General features: G+C 45.2%; 1 long non-coding RNA gene across 1 annotated transcript in view; it reads right to left on the bottom strand.

Moving 5' to 3' along the window:
* Positions 1-12899: 12899 nt before the first annotated feature.
* LOC143764830 (uncharacterized) overlaps positions 12900-19433 on the bottom strand; it is a 90798-nt gene continuing 84264 nt past the window's right edge. The window contains exon 3 of the long non-coding RNA XR_013213282.1: positions 12900-12970. This is a non-coding gene — a long non-coding RNA (uncharacterized LOC143764830). The remainder of the gene's footprint in view (positions 12971-19433) is intronic.

Consider the following 19433-nt stretch of genomic DNA (forward strand, 5'->3'; position numbering starts at 1 on the left):
TTTACCATCTGATTCTGCTGCATATAACTGAGTGGAGAGTTTTTTTTCTGCTCTTGGACTCATTTATGAGGATCCTGACAGAATGGGTCTAGCAGAATCTAAAATTCGCGCTATCCGCCAGGGGGAGCATATGGCGGAGGATTACTGTTCTGAATTTCGCTGCTGGGCGGTAGATACACAGTGGAATGATCCCGCGCTGCGGAGTCAGTTTGTTCATGGGGTTTCAGGAAAGCTTAAAAAAGCCCTTCTGATGTACGAGACTCCTGCTTCTCTAGAATCCGCTATGAGTCTTGTTATCTGCATTGATTGCAGTCTGCATCAGGGGGTGCAAGAGACACCGCCTATGGGAGAGAGCGTAGGTACACGTGAGGTTGCTGCAGGTGAGCCCACGGAGCCTATGCAAATCGCAGGGGTGTCACATGTGAAGCATCGTGCCCCTTTGCTCAGGAAGCAGAGAGCCTGTTTTTGCTGTGGTAAAACTGGTCATTATGTTAATACTTGTCCTCTGCTATCTAAGAAAAGCGCAACGGCGGAAAACTTCTAAGCTCAGAGGGTGTGGAGGAGACCAATCTGAGCTTATGTATATCCTCCATGGTGGTTTCTCAATGCATGCTCCCTGCTAAGGTTATAATCGCTGGCAGTGAGCTTCCAATTACTGTGTTTGTGGATAGTGGTTCAGCCACAAATCTCATTGATGAGGAGTTTGCGCGCACTGCCGGTTTCAGGATCGAAAAACTGCCTCATCCTATCCGGGTGGTCACCATCAATGCCGCTCCTCTCCCACAGGGGGATATTACTGAATTTGTGGCTGAGGTTAAACTCCACATTGGGGTCCTACATTCGGAGCAAGTTACATGTAGGGTGCTCAGTAATCTGCCTGCACAAATGGTTCTGGGTTTTCCATGGTTGGCTGTGCACAACCCGGTGATTGACTGGAAAACCCAGGACATCATCCAGTGGAGCGGATTCTGCCAGGAGAATTGCCTGGCCACGTGTGTGTCCGCTGTGACTCCTAGTATTCCTGAGTCTCTGCTGGATTTCGTAGATGTGTTTTCTGCGAAGGGTTGTTCAGAATTGCCACCACATCGTCCCTAAGACTGCACTATTAGGTTAAAACCAGGGGCCAAATTGCCGAAAGCTAGGATGTTTAAAATCTCTGGTCCTGAGAGGCAAGCCTTAAAAGACTACATCTCTGAGAGTCTGAGCAAAGGGCACATCAGGCCTTCGTCCTCGCATGTGGCAGCAGGGTTCTTCTTCGTTAAGAAGAAAGATGGCGGTTTACGCCTGTGTCTGGATTTCAGGGAGTTAAACCAGATTATGGTTCGTGACCCATACCCTATGCCGCTGATACCTGATCTGTTCAATCAGGTGGCTAGTGCTAGGTGGTTCTCTAAGCTTGACCTCAGGGGGGCGTACAACTTCATAAGAGTCCGTCAAGGGGATGAGTGGAAAACGGCTTTTAATACTCCTGAGGGTCATTTTGAAAATCTGGTGATGCCATTTGGTTTGACAAACGCGCCTGCTGTATTTCAACATTTCATAAACGATGTGTTCTCTCATGTCCTGGGAAAATTCGTTATTGTGTACCTTGATGACATTTTCATCTATTCATGCGACCGTGATACTCATTTAGAGCATGTTAGGCAGGTGTTACAGCTACTCAGAGAGAATAAGCTCTATGCTGAATTGGAGAAATGTGTATTTTTGGTTCAGGAGTTGCCTTTCTTGGGTTATATTGTGTCCGCTTCTGGGTTTAAAATGGACGCCGCTAAGGTGCAAGCGGTGCTGCGTTGGGAATGGCCTGATAACCTAAAAGTGCTCCAGTGGTTCCTTGGGTTTTCTAACTATTATAGAAAGTTTATCAAAAACTTTTCTACCATTGCTAAACTGCTCACTGACATGACAAAAAAAGGTACCGATTTCTCCGCCTGGTCTGAGCCTGCTGTGCGCGCATTCGAGTTTCTGAAGAACAGTTTTGCTTCAGCTCCCATTCTGGTGCAACCGGATGTATTGAAACCATTTACCGTGGAAGTCGATGCATCTGAGGTTGGAGTGGGGGTGGTGCTGTCTCAAGGCTCATCCTTGAGCGAGTTGCTTCCATGCGCCTATTTCTCCAAGAAACTGTCGCCCGCCGAACATAACTACGATATCGGCAACAGGGAGTTGTTGGCTATCAAGTTGGCTTTTGAGGAATGGCGACACTTTTTGGAGGGGTCGGTTCACCAGGTTACTGTTATTACCGACCATAAGAATTTGCTTTATTTGGAGTCAGCCAAGCGTCTGTCCCCCAGGCAGGCTCGCTGGGCATTGTTTTCACGCGGTTCAACTTTTTTGTTACTTACCGACCTGGGTCCAAGAACACTAAGGCAGATGCTTTGTCCAGGTGTTTTCCAGGGGGAGAATCTCGGGAAGATCCGGTACCCATCCTCCAGAAAGGTGTAGTGGTCTCGGCTCTCACAACAGAGGTTGAGGCTGAGATTGCCGAGGCTCAGAAAGAAGTACCACCAGAACTTCCCGTTAACAAATCGTTTGTACCACTCCATCTTCGCCTAAAGATATTGGCAGAGCATCATGATGCTGTCCTGGCTGGTCACCCAGGGGTTAGGGGTACTTTGGAGTTGGTGTCGCGTTGGTTTTGGTGGCCCAAAATCTGACAGGACGTGGCCTCATACGTGTCAGCATGCACCACGTGCGCTAGGGCTAAGACGCCCCGCTCCCGTCCTGCTGGCACACTACTTCCTCTCGAGGTACCCAGTAGGCCATGGACGGAGATCTCCATGGATTTTATCACAGACTTGCCCTCCTCAGCTGGGAACACGGTCATCTTGGTGATTGTTGATCGGTTCTCAAAAATGTCGCACTTTGTGTCTTTGCCTTCGTTGCCTAACGCTAAGACTCTGGCTCAGGTATTTGTGCAGGAGGTGGTCAGACTTCACAGGGTCCCGTCTGACATCGTGTCTGATAGGGGTACTCAGTTTGTGGCAAAATTTTGGAAAGCATTTTCCTCATGGCTGGGGATCAAGTTGTCGCATTCTTTGGCATTTCATCCTCAGTCAAATGGTCAGACTGAGCGTATGAACCAAAATTTGGAGCAGTACTTACGTTGTTTTGTTTCTGACAACCAGGAGGAGTGGTCGACGTTCCTTCCTTTGGCTGATCACCGCCAGGAATCTTCTGGTGAGTCTCCGTTCTTTTGTGCTTACGGGCACCATCCTCAATTTTGTACTTTGAGTCAGGGGCTCTTCCGGCGTCCTGGAGGAGGACCTGTTAGGAGCACAACTGTCTTCCATCTGGAGGAAAGTGAAACAGCGCCTGTTGAGCGTGGGTGCAAGGTACAAACGTGTGGCTGACAGTAGACGTGTGCCAGGTCCGGACCTGAGTGTGGGTGACTGGGTGTGGTTGTCCACAAAAAACATCAAACTCAAAATACCATCCCTTAAATTGGGTCCTAGGTTTATTGGTCCGTTTAGGGTCGCCGCCATCATTAACCCAGTTGCCTACCGATTGGAGCTCCCTACAGTATATAAGATTCACAACGTGTTCCACAGATCGTTATTAAAAAAGGTGGTGGGTTCTGTGGACGCTGCGCCGATGCCTCCTCCAGTCTTGGTGGATGGCAGTTTAGAGTTTGAAGTCTCCAAGGTGGTTGACTCTCGAGAGGTGCGCCGCACGTTACAGTACCTGGTACACTGGCGTGGTTATGGGCCAGAGGAGAGGTCTTGGGTACCAGCCTCAGATATACATGCGGACCAGCTGGTCAGTATGTTTCACCGCCACCATCCGGACAAGCCGGGTCCTATAAGTCGTGAGGGCCCTGGGGTCCCTCGTAGAAGGCGGGGTACTGTCATGTCGGACGCTGTTCACACTAGGGCATCCGACAGACAGCGGTAATTCCTCATTCGTCCACTATATGCTCAGTGGCGCTGGCTAGATTGATCCAGATTGTCCGGGGTTAATCTGGCTGGTACTCGGGATGGAGGCTTAGTCATGCCCATTGCCTTTAAATAGTTTTGCTGGGCTTTGGGCGTCACCGATTATAGCTTGTGTCTTGTGCCTGGTGATCTCAGTCTGGAGTGGTGGTCTAGGAGAGGAAATATTGTATCTGGTGGTGTATTATCCTTCGTTATATTTCTCCTTCCTATATTTGTATTGTTTTGCCCTTTGCACATTATAGTGTTTTCCTGTGTGTGTGCGGCGTGGTGCGTTTTTTAGTTTTCCCTGTCTGTGCTTTCTGTAGGGGTTGGTGAGAGGTCTTATCACTGGGTGGCGGGTGGAGGTTTCAGCTTAGTACTGAAACAGGACTCAGAGTCAGGCCTGGCGGCCCAGACATGCACACCTTCAGTGTAAACTCTGGGAGAGGGACAGACAGGGTTTCCCTAGCTTGAGGGATATTGCAGGGGCCTGGGTAATCAGCTGTAGTCTACCAGTACCCCCGTGACAATATCCCAAATACCGGACTATTCCTGCGAGTAACGGATAGTGCCGAATGTATTCTCTCATCTCTAGTTATAATGAAATATTATGTTTTTTTTCCAAACAAAGTGATACCCATATGTGGTCAAAAACTAATGTTTGGGCACATCACAAAACTCAGAAAATCGCTATTTAATTTTAGGAATGCAAATTTGGGCATCATGTTGCATTTGCCGAGCCCCTAAGGTGCCCCCCAAAAATAGAAACTTCCACAAGTGACCCCATATTGGAAACTTCACTGCTTAGTGGATTCATCTAGGTCTACAGTGAGTATATTGACCCACCATATGTCTCACAGAATTTTATAACATTGGGATGTGGAAATATAACACACAACCCATAAATTGTTACATGTGTTCTACCCGCTACAGTAATGCTAAGCATGTGGCACTTACTGGGTCTCAGAAGGAGCAGGGCTTTTGGTTGTGGGAGCACAGATTTCACTGGATTTTATTTGAGGGGCAGGGAGCCATGTTGCTTTTTCAGAATTTTTGTTCTACGAGTAAGGTGGAAAACTCCCTATATTTCCAGTAACAGACCTGTTTAGGGACTAGTTGTTTGCGGGATAAATCAAACCAGAGAAATGTATGTTATTGGTTGAGGAGATCCCTTTTCTAGGATATGTTTTATCGTCCACCAGTTTTTGCATGGATCTGGCGAAAGTCCTGGCGGTATTGAATTGGGATCGTCCTGAGGATTTGAAGGCGTTACAAAGGTTCTTGGGTTTTCCCAACTACTACCGTAAGTTCATCAAAAACATTTTGGTACTGGCCAAACCTAAGATGGGTATGACCAGGAAGGGGACAGACTTTTCCAAGTGGTCAAGTCTCCAGTCTGGCCAGGGAGACATTCGATACCTTGAATGAGTGTTTTGCATCTGGGTTGATTCTCATACAGCCTAACATCACTCACCTTTTACAGTCAAAGTTGACGCATCTGTGATGGGGATGGGGCCGTATTGTCACAGGGTGCGTTTCCTGGTAAATGGGGTCCATGTGCATACTTTTCTAAAAAACTGTCATCTGCGGAGAGAAATTATGACATTGGCAATCAAGTGGGACTTTGAAGAGTGGTGTAATTTTCTGGAGGAAGGAGTTCATCTGGTTATGGTAATCACTGATCATAAGAATCTCGTATATTTAGATTCTGCAAAACATCTAACACCTCGACAGGCAGGATGGGCATTGTTCTTCACCAGGTTTAACTTTTTGTCACACGTAGGCCGGTGAACAAGAACATTAAGGCGGATGCTTTATCTCATTGTTTTCCTGGTGATTGAAATAAATGTGAACCGGTTCCTATACTACAAAAAGGGGTGGATATTGCATCTATATGTTCCGATCTTGAAAAAGAGGTTGTTGACACTCAGGGGGATGCCCCTGCTGCTTGTCCGATAGGTAAACTGTTGGTTTCCTGTGAATCTTCATCTGAGAGTTCTTAGTGAACATCATGATTCGGTCATGGCTGGACATCCTGGTATTAAAGCCACCACTGATCTTCTTACTCTTTGATTTCGGTTGTAAGGGAACATCAGGATGTCTAGGGAGTATGTAGCAGCTTGCAGTGTCTAAATCTTCTCTTTCTCATCCATCAGGGTCTCTCCAACCATTGGTGATTCTCAGTAGACCTTGGACTCATTTATAGGTCAATTTTATCAATGGATCTACCCTTTTCCGCAGGCAATACTGTAATTTTGGTGGTGGTGGATAGATTCAGTAAAATGTCTCATTTATTGCACTACCCGCTTTTCCTAACACCAAGACGTTTGTACAAATTGTCATCAGAGAGATTTTAAAATTACTTGGGATCCCTACTGATATTGTTTCTGACAAGTGGGTGCAGTTTATTTCCAAATTTTGCAGAGCAATTTTCACTCCTTTGGGGATTTATCTGTCACTCTCTTCAGCATTTCACCCAAAGTCTAATGGGCAAACTGAATGGGTTAACCAGAATCTTGAGACTTATCTTAGGTGCTTTGTGTCTGAGAATCAGGAGGAATGGGTTACCTACTTACCTCTAGCTGAACTTGCAGTAAATAATCGTTGCCATGAGTCTATTGGTAAGTCCACATTTTTTGAGGCGCACAGGTTTCAGCTTCAGTTCAGCTCATTTAATCTTCTGAAATACCTGAAGGACGGTTTTCATCATGAATTACATCTGTATCACAAGGTGTTATTGATAATTTGAGGAATATGGGGTGCAAATATGATTGTGGCTGATCAGAGATGTTTGGTGGATCCGGACCTGTGTGTTGATGAATTGGTGTGGTTGTCCTTAAGGAACATGAAGTTGAAGGTTTCCTCTTGGAAATTGGTTTCCAGCTTCATCGGTCCTTATAAGATTGTGGCCGTCATCAATCCAGTAGCATTCTCCTTGCTTTGCCGCCCACCTTTAGGATCCATAATGTTTTTCATTGATCTCTTCTCAAAAAAATATGTTGCGTCCTCTGTGCCATCGCTACTACTGCAATCCTCTGTCATTGTGGATGGAAATTTAGAGGTTCCGATAGCGAAGATTGTTGATTCTCGCTTAGTTCATCTGTCACTTTGCTATCTGGTACACTGGAAAGTATACGGTCCTGAAGAGAGTATGTGGGTACCAGCATTTGAAGTCCATGCGGCCATGCTGATCTAGTCTTTTCACATTGCACACTCTGATAAACCTGATTCTGAAGTTCTAAAGGTCCCTCATAGAAGGGGGGTACTGTCACGCGTTTACCATGACAGAAAGGAGCCAAAAGACCGCAACATCTGATTCCTCCTACTCCTGCACTGAATAGAAGCACCTCAACTTAATATTAAACAGTGTACCGTATTTTTTGGACTATAAGACGCACCGGACCATAAGACGCAGCCCAAATTTTCGGGTGGAAAATAGCAGAAAAAAGATTATAAGATGGAGATCCGTCTTATGGTCCAAATTTAAGGTATCTTACCTGAGAGCCGGCAGTGGTACAGCGGGGTTACAGAAGGCAGAGTCCCTTCCTCAGGAAGCCGGCAGAAGTGGTGCAATACTGCAGTCCCAGGGTGTGATGCTGCTGGTCCAGTGTTGGCGGTGAGGAAGAGCTGGAGCAGGGTCCGTTCCTCAGGATGCCGGCGGCGGCAGAGGTGTGGTGATGCTGTGGTGGTGGGAGGTGCAGAGTGCACCTGAGCAGGGTCCCTTCTTCAGAATGCGGACGGCAGAAATGTGGTGGTGCCGTGGCCCAGTGTCCACGGTGAGCAGAGTGCATCACCGGTTTCCCTGCAGCCATCTTCCTGAAGCCATGGGCCGCCGGAGGCTTCAGGAAAATGGCCGCCGGAGGCCACACGTGCGCAGATTGAGATCTCGGTAGCCATTTTCCCTACTTTGACCTCTGAAGCATCCACCTCCACAATGAATTGTGTTTGAAGATTAGATTGGATTAGAACAGGAGAAGACAAAAAATACTTTTTCAATTTTACTACGGCCCTGGCCCTTCCTCACACAGGAGAAGTCTGGGTGACCTACTTGGTTATGTTTACCTGACAGCTTACTTGCTTGAGGGCGAGTTAAGACAGAACACAGACAGAACACGTGCTCATTATAGACTATGCAACTGTTTAAGTGTCTGTCTACATGCGGACTGAAAGGTACTGCAATAAATCTAGACAACATGTCCATTTATTATCTGAGTGATGGATCAAAATTACCTACACAAGTCTTCAAGCCTGAAAAAGTCACGGACAACATGTGGATGGCATCAGTCTGCAGACTGTGATAAACACTGCAAAGAATTAATGATGTGTTGTAATTGATTTATTTCTTGATATGTGAAAATCACTGATGAAAAACTGTTAGTAAAAACTGACACAGAGACCAGTGATTAAATATGGGTTAGAAAACTGATGACACTCGGACCATTTTTTGGCATTCGAATGAGGCCCAATAGGGTGTTGTGTGTAGGGGTGTAGCAGCAGGACATAATGACACCTTGTCAGTCTTTTCAGGAGATGTTCACTGACAAGGTGGCAACATATTAGGAAAATTATAGAGATATTGATAGTTTTGCATTTGCTCTCAGTTATATTTTGGCTATTTTCTATGCTCATTTAATAAAAGTTAAAGGAAACTTATCAGGACGTTCTTATGTCGCATCTCTGCTGCAGTATATTCTGGATATCATAGTGAAAATAGTACGGATGTACTCCACATTTCATCCTCTGCATTGCAAAAGGTGAACTATGCACCAGGCACAGGACTAGGTTTTTAAATATCTCCCAATACAAGTTTTGTGTTCCTCTGTCACATAATATAGATCTTAGTGCCGTGCACAATGCATGCTGCTAACTGCAGCTGAGCTATGGAGTTGGTTCTTCTCTTCCAAATAGGCGTATGGCCCCTATTATGAAGCTGGAACAAATCTCTGAGTTGATGTCGGGTAGAGTCTAGTAGAGTTCTGAAAAATCCCAGGCATTAGAGCCACAGATTTAGAAGGCACAGCTGTATATTTTTTAATTACACCACCTTTATTGTTATATATGATTCACATATTCACATCGGTTTATTAGAATAATACAGCACGACACAATTCTTGTAAACTGTTTTATCCATTAGTTTTTGAGCGCTCATATTACTGAAATTAGATAAAGGTTTATGACGGGCTATTCAAACTAATATGCTGACTTTCTGTAATACTCCCTTGACAAGGCATACAATGAACGGCACAGAGAGGGGAAATTCTCATACCTCGGGGTTTGTATTTATTCTATTTTCAGTGGTATTTTGATTAGTTATACCTGCAACTTATGGCTGCATTTTACTTTGTACCCTGCACTTTACTTCTGATACCATAATTAAGCCACATTCAGAAGTCTATGAAATACGTTCAAAAAGGCACCGACTGGCTGCGGATCTCCTGACTGGAACTTTACAACCCTCTAGGAGTATACAAGTCTGCCACTTCTGGGTCAGGAGACTTGCAGCCAGACCGTGTGGTGTGCCAGTTTGCATCATTGTTCAACTGACCTGTCCAGTATTTCTGGTTTTTATTATCTGCACTTATTTGCCTGTTTTCTATTAAAGCATTAATAAAGTTGTGTATATATATATATATATATATATATATATATATATATATATATATACACCGTATTTTTCGCTTTGTAAGACGCTCCGGATTATAAGACGCACCCCAAATTTTGAGGAGAAAAATAGGAAAAAACTTTTTTTAATAAATTGGTGGGGCGTCTTATAATCCATGCGTCTTATTACTTACCAGGGGTTGTGGCTGCGGTGGATCAGGGTCCTAGGGTCGTTGCTGGAGGCAGGAGTGGATCATTGCTGCAGGCTGGGATGAGGAGGTCTGCAGGGGGGCTCCTATGCAGCAGGCTGGGATGAGGGGGTCTGCAGGGGGGCTCCTGTGCAGCAGGGGGGCTCCTGTGCGGCAGGCTGGGATGAGGGGGTCTGCAGGGGGGCTCCTGTGCTGCAGGCTGGGATGAGGCAGTCTGCAGGGGGGCTCCTGTGCTGCAGGCTGGGATGAGGCGGTCTGCGGGGGGGCTCCTGTGCTGCAGGGGGGCTTCGGGGCTGCAGGGCTGTTTCCGGTGCTGCGGGGGCTCTGCCGACATATTGTGAAAGGCCAGAGCCCCCTGGCAGTTCGTCCATGTATTCCTGTATGACTGACTCCGGGAAAATGGCCGCCGGAATCTCGAGAGATGAGATCTCAGCGCTGAAATCTCATCTCCCGAGATTTCGGCGGCCATTTTCCCGGAGTCAGTCATACAGGAAGGAACGCATGGACGAACTGCCGGGGGGCTCTGGTCTTTCATAAAATGTCGCCAGAGCCCCCGCAGCACCGGAGTAGCAGCAGACAACCGCGGTGGCGGGCGACAGCGGTGGCGGGCGGCAGCAGCAGCGGTGGCGGGCGGCAGCATCAGCGGGCAGCAGCGGACACCCCCTCATCCCAGCCTGTAACGGTAAGCGGTATATCTGCTGGGAAATAAAGTGCGTCTTACAAAACGGAAAATACGATATATATATATATATATATATATATATATATATATATATATATATATATTTTTTTTTTGTTCTATTTATTTTTTCAAATAATTTCCATGTCAAAAGTTATTTTCTGATCATGAGTAGTTATATTTGGGAATTCTAGGCTCTTTTCCAATGCAGAATTAGTCCGGGGGAATGATGCTCTCCAGACTAGTTCTGGCTCATTTTCATATGCCAAGCTGCAAATTAAAAGCATTTTTTTTTAAACATAGAAACATTACTGTAGAACTTTAAGGTTTTATTAGAATGCAGTGATCACAATATATAATACTATAGTGGTGGTCTAACGGTTAGAGTTGACTTTCAATGGAATCTGTCAGCAGTACTTCACACCCCAAAGCTGTTTCAATGACAAGTCCAGCAATATCTTTCCATGGCCAGTCCATTCTTCCATTAATGAGAAATCAGTGTTTGAGTTGGTATGCAAATGGTTATGGTAGATCTGAAGCCTTTGTCACCCCAGCTCTAGTCCCATCCTAGCGCCACCTCATCCTGCTGACAGCTCCTTAGCTTGAAATTACATAGCATAGAGGCTGCCAGTCAAGCAGGAGGCAACACTGGGCAAGGAATAAAGCTGGAGTGACAGATTCTTCAAATCTACAATCCAATACAATTGTATATCAATGCAAATGCTGATTTCTCAGAAATAAGGAACAGACTGGCCTTAAAAAGATATTGCTAAACTTTGAAAGAGCTACTGGTGCATATAAATAGTTTGAGGGGTGTGAAATCCTGCTGACAAATTCCCTACTCTGGGTGTAGTGTTTAATTGTATATATTTGTATATATATTACACCATACTTGCGGAATATGTTGTTTAATCAATTTTATTTAATTAATTATATATTCAGAATGCAGACACTAATTTTGCTTAGTGCTAAAATATATGTGATAATCATTTTATTCCCTCCTGCTACATTCTGACCTGTCCTGAAAATCTCTTCTACTAAAACTATTCAATACATCCATCCAATCAGTGCTCATATATTATTTCCAAGCAGTGCTCAAATGCATAAATCCAAACTAGTGTCTTTCAACTAGCCAATTAGTTTATTGCATGCATAATCAAAGCTATTACCTGTTTTGCTCAGTCTATATTTACATGCAGCGTTTTTTATTTTTACATGAAAATCACAGGCTATGGCCAAAAAAACACAGCATAAACTATGTGCTATTTTGATGTGTTTTTTATGCTTGGACATTTTGAGCTCAATTGGGGTATAACTGCAGTAAAAAGGCTGAAAAAACGGACATGCTGTGTTTTTTAAAGATGCACCACAGGTCAAAAAGCTCAAGGAAAAACTGTGGGAATGAGATTTTAGAAATCTCATTAATTTTGCTGTTCACATGAAAAATGCTGGCTAAACACCACATAAAAAACACTACATCTGAACAAGACCTTATAGTAAGGTTGCCCAAGCCATGGACAGTATTTAGGATTAGATTTCTAAAATCCTGTTACTGCAATACTAGTAAAATAAGCCATGTCAAAATCGCATGGTCTATACTTTTAAATTCTGAGCTGAATAATCTAATACTAATACATCTCCATAGTGGCCACAGCTCCACTTTTCTCATTTTCTTTTTTTTTTTAAACATTCAGAATTTTATGATTTTTCTACATAGCTATGATTAAATGGATTGTCCCTACCTAAATATTGAAGACCTACTAGGTCTGACACAGTGGGGTCTGACACGGCCACAGATCCTATTCACTCGAATATGAGCTGAGATGTAGTTCTCGACAATGACCACCAAACAGTCGACGGGCCTTCTGTTTATACCGTGGCTACATCTCGCCCTGATACTGATGATCTATCCTGCCTGCAAAGATCAAGTTATATATTTTTTTAGTTGAGGTGAATGACCATATAGAATCTACCTACTGTATTAATTCCCGGACACACTCTGCAAAGTGTCAAACCTGATTCATTCCATCATTGTTATTCTAGCTTCTTCTTCATTCTTGACCCTCTGTCCAAATTCAACCTAAACTTCATTGTTCACTTGTTTCTGTAAAACTCTCAGCCTTGATGACCAAGTTCCCCCTTTCTCTTTGCAACTTTCGTAAGTCTCTGATGCTTCTCACTGCCCAGATTGCCAGTTCCCTCAGAACATGATAACCCCTAACTTTCCTATCAAAGGCTCCTCCTGATGCACTATCCATCTCATCTATTTCTTCCTCTAATTCTTTCTTTAGGCCCATTTCTGTTCCAAGTTGCTCTAGTTGGGACCTCAAGGCTGAAACTTGTGCTAGAATGCTATGAAGACCACTGTGAAGAGCACCCTCTCCTTGCAACAGGCTGTCGCTCTGCTCTTCTATCACTCTGATCAGTCTTCTCTCGAATTCCAAGTAAGTAGTTATATTAGCAAGCAGTCTCTCTTCCATTGCCATCTCTGTCCAGGTGGCTGAATCTACGGATGAGTTTCCTCCTGGAAGATCATAGTGAGTTAAACGGTGAAGTCCATGCGCTTCCACCTGCGATAAAAAAAAAAATAAGATTCACACTATGTATTGTAGATCTAACTCTAAACCAGTGTTCCTCAACCTGCAAGGGACTATGTGCAAAATGTTCAAGGAGTGCCAAGGGGTAATATCGCTTGCTCTATGGGGTTTAAGAAGAGGAGATTGCTGATTCTGTTTTGATTTCTAGCATTTTAACACTTGCAGCTGTTTTATATATTTTATAAGTTCATTAACCACTTTCCCTTCTGGCCTAAGATCTGTAAAGCGGTAGCTTGGGCTGAAGACTTAACAAATAAACCCTGCGCTAAACCGTAAATCAGGTAGGTCATGTTATACTTTGGGATAGTTTACTATTCTCATCTATTAAAGTTAATCAAAAAGATTCATAGGACCCTGGTCCAGGGGCCATGTTAATAGTCCAAGTTTATAGGACTAGTGCTTTACCTTCAGGCATCCCCCATACCCATGATTTCTAGTTTGCCGCAACTTCATTTTTGCAGTGCAATGCAAGTATGACATAGCGCCAGGCCTACTAGCCAGAAGACACAACGAAGATACCGGCAGGTTAAAGAAGGTTGGGCCTAGTCTGGTTGCCACCGAATCTCCCTGAGAATCTGCCTCCAGAGCTTATTTTATATTAAAGGGGGCATTACCAATGCAAAACATGTAACTCAGAACAGTAGAATTGAATGGTGTCTCCTTACAAACATGTTCGTAGCTGCAGCTATCATAGCTCTACTGTCTTTGAGATGGACGTTGTAGCACAGAGAGAAGACCTGCTGCTGATGTGCTTAATGAGGTCCTTTGTCAGTTATAATCTTGCACAGTTCTGCAGTGGGTGGAGCCATTACACATCAAACTCGTAATAACCACTTTCATTTAAATTTAGCTATGGAGACAGATTCTCAAGGAAATCTATGTCCAGCCCATAGATCTTAGCTAATTTACACAAAGAAAAATGTGCATTTTTCTGGGCTAATCCATGGGATTGCAAACAGCAAGGAATCATTGTATTCAGCTTCCTATGACCATCATGCCATTATAGATGTCTTAGGAGCATTGATCCTTCAGACAGATTCATTTTAATAACTTACAACACTTTTAGAATGTGTTATAGGCACTTTCAATGTCTTGCCTTACAAGGGGTGTGGTGTTATGACCCCAATGGCGAGGGTCTCAGAGGAACAAGTAAGTCTGCGAAGTACAAAAATCCAGCTCATAGGGCAGTGGTAACTGGGTTGACCATATATCTACTCCTAACGCCAACACTAGAAGTAGCCGGGGAACATGCCTACGTTGGTCGCTAGATGTCTCACGCCAGCCGGAGGACTAACTACCCCTAGAAGAGGAAAACAAAGACCTCTCTTGCCTCCAGCGAATAGACCCCAAAAGTTGGATACAAGCCCCCCACAAATAATAACGGTGAGGTAAGAGGAAATGACAAACACAGAGATGAACTAGGTTTAGCAAAGAGAGGCCCACTTACTAATAGCAGAATGTAGTAAGATAACTTATATGGTCAACAAAAACCCTATCAAAAATCCACACTGGAAATTCAAGAACCCCCGAACCGTCTAACGGCCCGGGGGGAGAACTCCAGCTTCCCTAGAGCTTCCAGCAAGGATAGGATACAGATTATGTACAAGCTGGACAAAAATGCAAACAAAAACAAATAGCAAAAAGCAAGAAAGCAGACTTAGCTTAATCTAGCAGGAACCAGGATCAGTAGACAAGAGCACAACAGATTAGCTCTGATTACAACGTTGCCAGGCATTGAACTGAAGGTCCAGGGAGCTTATATAGCAACACGCCTGACCTAACGACACAGGTGAGCATACAAGGGATGGCAGACATTCCCAGAGTCAAATCACTAGTAACCACTAGAGGGAGCCAAAAAGGTAAATTCACAACAGTACCCCCCCCTTAGTGAGGGGTCACCGAACCCTCACCAAGACCACCAGGGCGATCAGGATGAGCGGTGTGAAAGGCACGAACCAAATCGGCCGCATGCACATCAGAGGCGACCACCCAGGAATTATCCTCCTGACCATAGCCCTTCCACTTGACCAGGTACTGAAGCCTCCGCCTGGAGAGACGAGAATCTAAGATCTTCTCCACCACGTACTCCAACTCGCCCTCAACCAACACCGGAGCAGGAGGCTCAGCAGAAGGGACCACAGGCACAACGTACCGCCGCAACAAGGACCTATGAAATACGTTGTGAATGGCAAACGACACCGGAAGATCCAGGCGAAAGGATACAGGATTAAGGATTTCCAATATCTTGTAAGGACCAATGAAGCGAGGCTTAAATTTGGGAGAGGAGACCTTCATAGGAACAAATCGAGAAGACAGCCATACCAAATCCCCAACGCGAAGTCGGGGACCCACACCGCGGCGGCGGTTGGCAAAACGCTGAGCCTTCTCCTGTGACAACTTCAAGTTGTCCACCACATGACTCCAGATCCGCTGCAACCTATCCACCACAGAATCCACCCCAGGACAGTCAGAAGGCTCCACATGTCCCGAGGAAAAACGAGGATGGAAACCAGAGTTGCAGAAAAATGGCGAAACCAAGGTGGCGGAACTAGCCCGATTATTAAGGGCAAATTCAGCCAACGGCAAGAAGGTCACCCAATCATCCTGATCAGAAGAGACAAAACACCTCAAATAAGCCTCCAGAGTCTGATTAGTTCGCTCCGTTTGTCCGTTAGTCTGGGGATGAAAAGCGGACGAAAACGACAAATCAATGCCCATCCTACCACAAAAGGATCGCCAGAACCTGGAAACAAACTGGGATCCTCTGTCCGACACAATATTCTCAGGAATGCCGTGCAAACGAACCACGTTCTGGAAGAACACAGGAACCAGATCAGAAGAGGAGGGCAGCTTAGGCAAAGGAACCAAATGGACCATCTTGGAGAAACGATCACATATCACCCAGATGACAGACATGCCCTGAGACACCGGAAGATCAGAAATGAAATCCATAGAGATGTGTGTCCAAGGTCTCTTCGGGACAGACAAGGGCAAGAGCAACCCGCTGGCACGAGAACAGCAAGGCTTAGCTCGAGCACAAGTTCCACAGGACTGCACAAATGACCGCACATCCCTTGACAAGGAAGGCCACCAAAAGGACCTGGCCACCAGATCTCTGGTGCCAAAAATTCCCGGGTGCCCTGCCAACACTGAGGAATGAACCTCGGAAATGACTCTGCTGGTCCATTTAGCAGGCACAAACAATCTGTCAGATGGACAAGAGTCAGGCCTACCAGCCTGAAATCTCTGCAACACACGCCGCAGATCAGGAGAAATAGCTGACAAGATAACTCCTTCCTTAAGAATACCCACAGGTTCAGCGACTCCAGGAGCATCAGGCACAAAGCTCCTAGACAGAGCATTGGCCTTCACATTCTTAGAACCTGGTAAATACGAGACCACAAAGTCAAAACGGGAGAAAAACAATGACCAGCGGGCCTGTCTAGGATTCAGGCGTTTAGCAGACTCGAGATACATCAGATTTTTGTGATCAGTCAAGACCACCACACGATGCTTAGCACCCTCGAGCCAATGACACCACTCCTCAAATGCCCACTTCATGGCCAACAACTCCCGATTGCCCACATCATAATTTCGCTCTGCCGGCGAAAACTTCCTGGAGAAAAAGGCACAAGGTCTCATAGTAGAGCAACCAGGGCCTCTCTGCGACAAAACGGCCCCTGCCCCAATCTCCGAAGCATCCACCTCCACCTGAAAGGGAAGTGAGGTGTCAGGTTGGCACAAAACAGGCGCCGAAGTAAACCGGCGTTTCAACTCCTGGAAAGCCTCCACGGCAGCAGGAGCCCAGTTAGCTACATCAGAGCCTTTCTTGGTCATATCCGTCAATGGTTTAACAACGCTAGAAAAATTTGCGATAAAACGACGGTAGAAGTTAGCAAAACCCAAGAACTTCTGAAGACTCTTAACTGACGAGGGTTGAGTCCAATCATGAATAGCTCGGACCTTGACTGGGTCCATCTCCACAGCAGAAGGGGAAAAAATGAACCCCAAAAAGGGAACCCTCTGTACACCAAAGAGACACTTTGAGCCTTTAACAAAGAATTTTCACGCAAAATCTTAAAAACCATCCTGACCTGCTCCACATGCGAGTCCCAATCATCAGAAAAAAACAGAATATCATCCAGATAAACAATCAAAAATTTATCCAGATACTTCCGGAAAATGTCATGCATGAAGGACTGAAAAACTGAAGGTGCATTAGAGAGCCCAAATGGCATCACCAAGTACTCAAAATGACCTTCGGGCGTATTGAATGCGGTTTTCCATTCATCGCCTTGCTTAATGCGCACAAGGTTGTACGCACCACGAAGGTCTATCTTGGTGAACCACTTGGCACCTTTAATCCGGGCAAACAAGTCTGACAACAGCGGCAAAGGATACTGAAATTTGACAGTGATCTTGTTTAAAAGCCGATAGTCAATACAAGGCCTCAAAGATCCGTCCTTTTTGGCCACAAAAAAGAATCCCGCACCAAGAGGGGAAGAAGAAGGACGGATATGCCCCTTCTCAAGAGACTCCTTGATATATAAACGCATCGCGGTATGTTCAGGTACCGACAAATTAAACAGTCTCCCCTTAGGAAACTTACTGCCAGGAATCAAATCTATTGCACAGTCACATTCCCTATGAGGAGGCAGTGCACTGGACTTAGACTCGCTGAAGACATCCTGAAAATCAGACAAATACGCCGGAACTTCCGAAGGCGTAGAAGAAGCAATAGACAAGGGCAGGGAATCTCCATGAATTCCATGGCAGCCCCAACTTGACACCGACATTGCCTTCCAGTCCAAGACTGGATTATGGGTCTGTAACCATGGCAAACCCAAAACAACCAAATCATGCATCTTATGCAGAACAAGAAAACGTATCACCTCCCGATGTTCGGGAGTCATGCACATGGTAACCTGTGTCCAAAACTGTCGGTTTATTTTTTGCCAAAGGCGTAGCATCAATACCCCTAAGAGGGATAGGATTTTCTAATGGCTCCAGAACAAAACCGCAGCGCTTGGCAAATGACAGATCCATAAGGCTCAGGGCCGCACCTGAGTCTACAAACGCCATGACAGGATACGATGACAGTGAGCAAATCAAAGTTACAGATAGAATAAATTTAGGTTGCAAATTACCAATGGCGACAGGACTAACAACCCTAGTAAGACGTTTAGAGCATGCTGAGATAACATGTGTAGAATCACCACAGTAGTAACACAAGCCATTCTGGCGTCTATGAATTTTCCGCTCATTTCTAGTCAGGATTCTATCACATTGCATTAAATCAGGTGCCTGTTCAGACAACACCATGAGGGAATTTGCGGTTTTGCGCTCCCGCAACCGCCGGTCGATTTGAATTGCCAGGGCCATGGAATCATTCAGACCTGTGGGAATGGGAAAACCCACCATCACATTCTTAATGGCTTCAGAAAGGCCATTTCTGAAATTTGCAGCCAATGCACACTCGTTCCACTGGGTCAGCACGGACCATTTCCGAAATTTCTGGCAATACACTTCAGCCTCGTCCTGGCCCTGAGACATAGCCAGCAAGGCTTTTTCTGCCTGAATCTCAAGATTGGGTTCCTCATAAAGCAAACCGAGCGCCAGAAAAAATGCATCAATATCAGCCAATGCCAGATCTCCTGGCGCCAGCGAGAAGGCCCAATCCTGAGGGTCGCCCCGTAAAAAAGAAATAACAATTTTCACTTGCTGAGCGGAGTCTCCAGATGAACAGGGTCTCAGGGACAAAAACAATTTACAATTATTCCTGAAATTTCTAAATTTAAATCGGTCTCCGGAAAACAGTTCAGGAATCGGTATCTTAGGTTCTGACATAGGATTTCTGATAACATAATCTTGTATGCCCTGCACACGAGCAGTAAGCTGGTCCACACCTGTAATCAAGGTCTGGACACTCATGTCTGCAGCAAACACAAGCCACTCAGAGGTAAAGGGGAAAAGAAAAAAAAATGAGAAAGAGAAAAAAAAACTCAGAATTTTCTTTCTTATAATCCCGCTTCTGCAATGCATTTAACATTTAATACTGGCCTGGCAAACTGTTATGACCCCAATGGCGAGGGTCTCAGAGGAACAAGTAAGTCTGCGAAGTACAAAAATCCAGCTCATAGGGCAGTGGTAACTGGGTTGACCATATATCTACTCCTAACGCCAACACTAGAAGTAGCCGGGGAACATGCCTACGTTGGTCGCTAGATGTCTCACGCCAGCCGGAGGACTAACTACCCCTAGAAGAGGAAAACAAAGACCTCTCTTGCCTCCAGCGAATAGACCCCAAAAGTTGGATACAAGCCCCCCACAAATAATAACGGTGAGGTAAGAGGAAATGACAAACACAGAGATGAACTAGGTTTAGCAAAGAGAGGCCCACTTACTAATAGCAGAATGTAGTAAGATAACTTATATG

Source organism: Ranitomeya variabilis, chromosome 4, assembly GCF_051348905.1.
Source record: "Ranitomeya variabilis isolate aRanVar5 chromosome 4, aRanVar5.hap1, whole genome shotgun sequence".
In the NCBI taxonomy this organism is placed as follows: Eukaryota; Metazoa; Chordata; class Amphibia; order Anura; family Dendrobatidae; genus Ranitomeya; species Ranitomeya variabilis.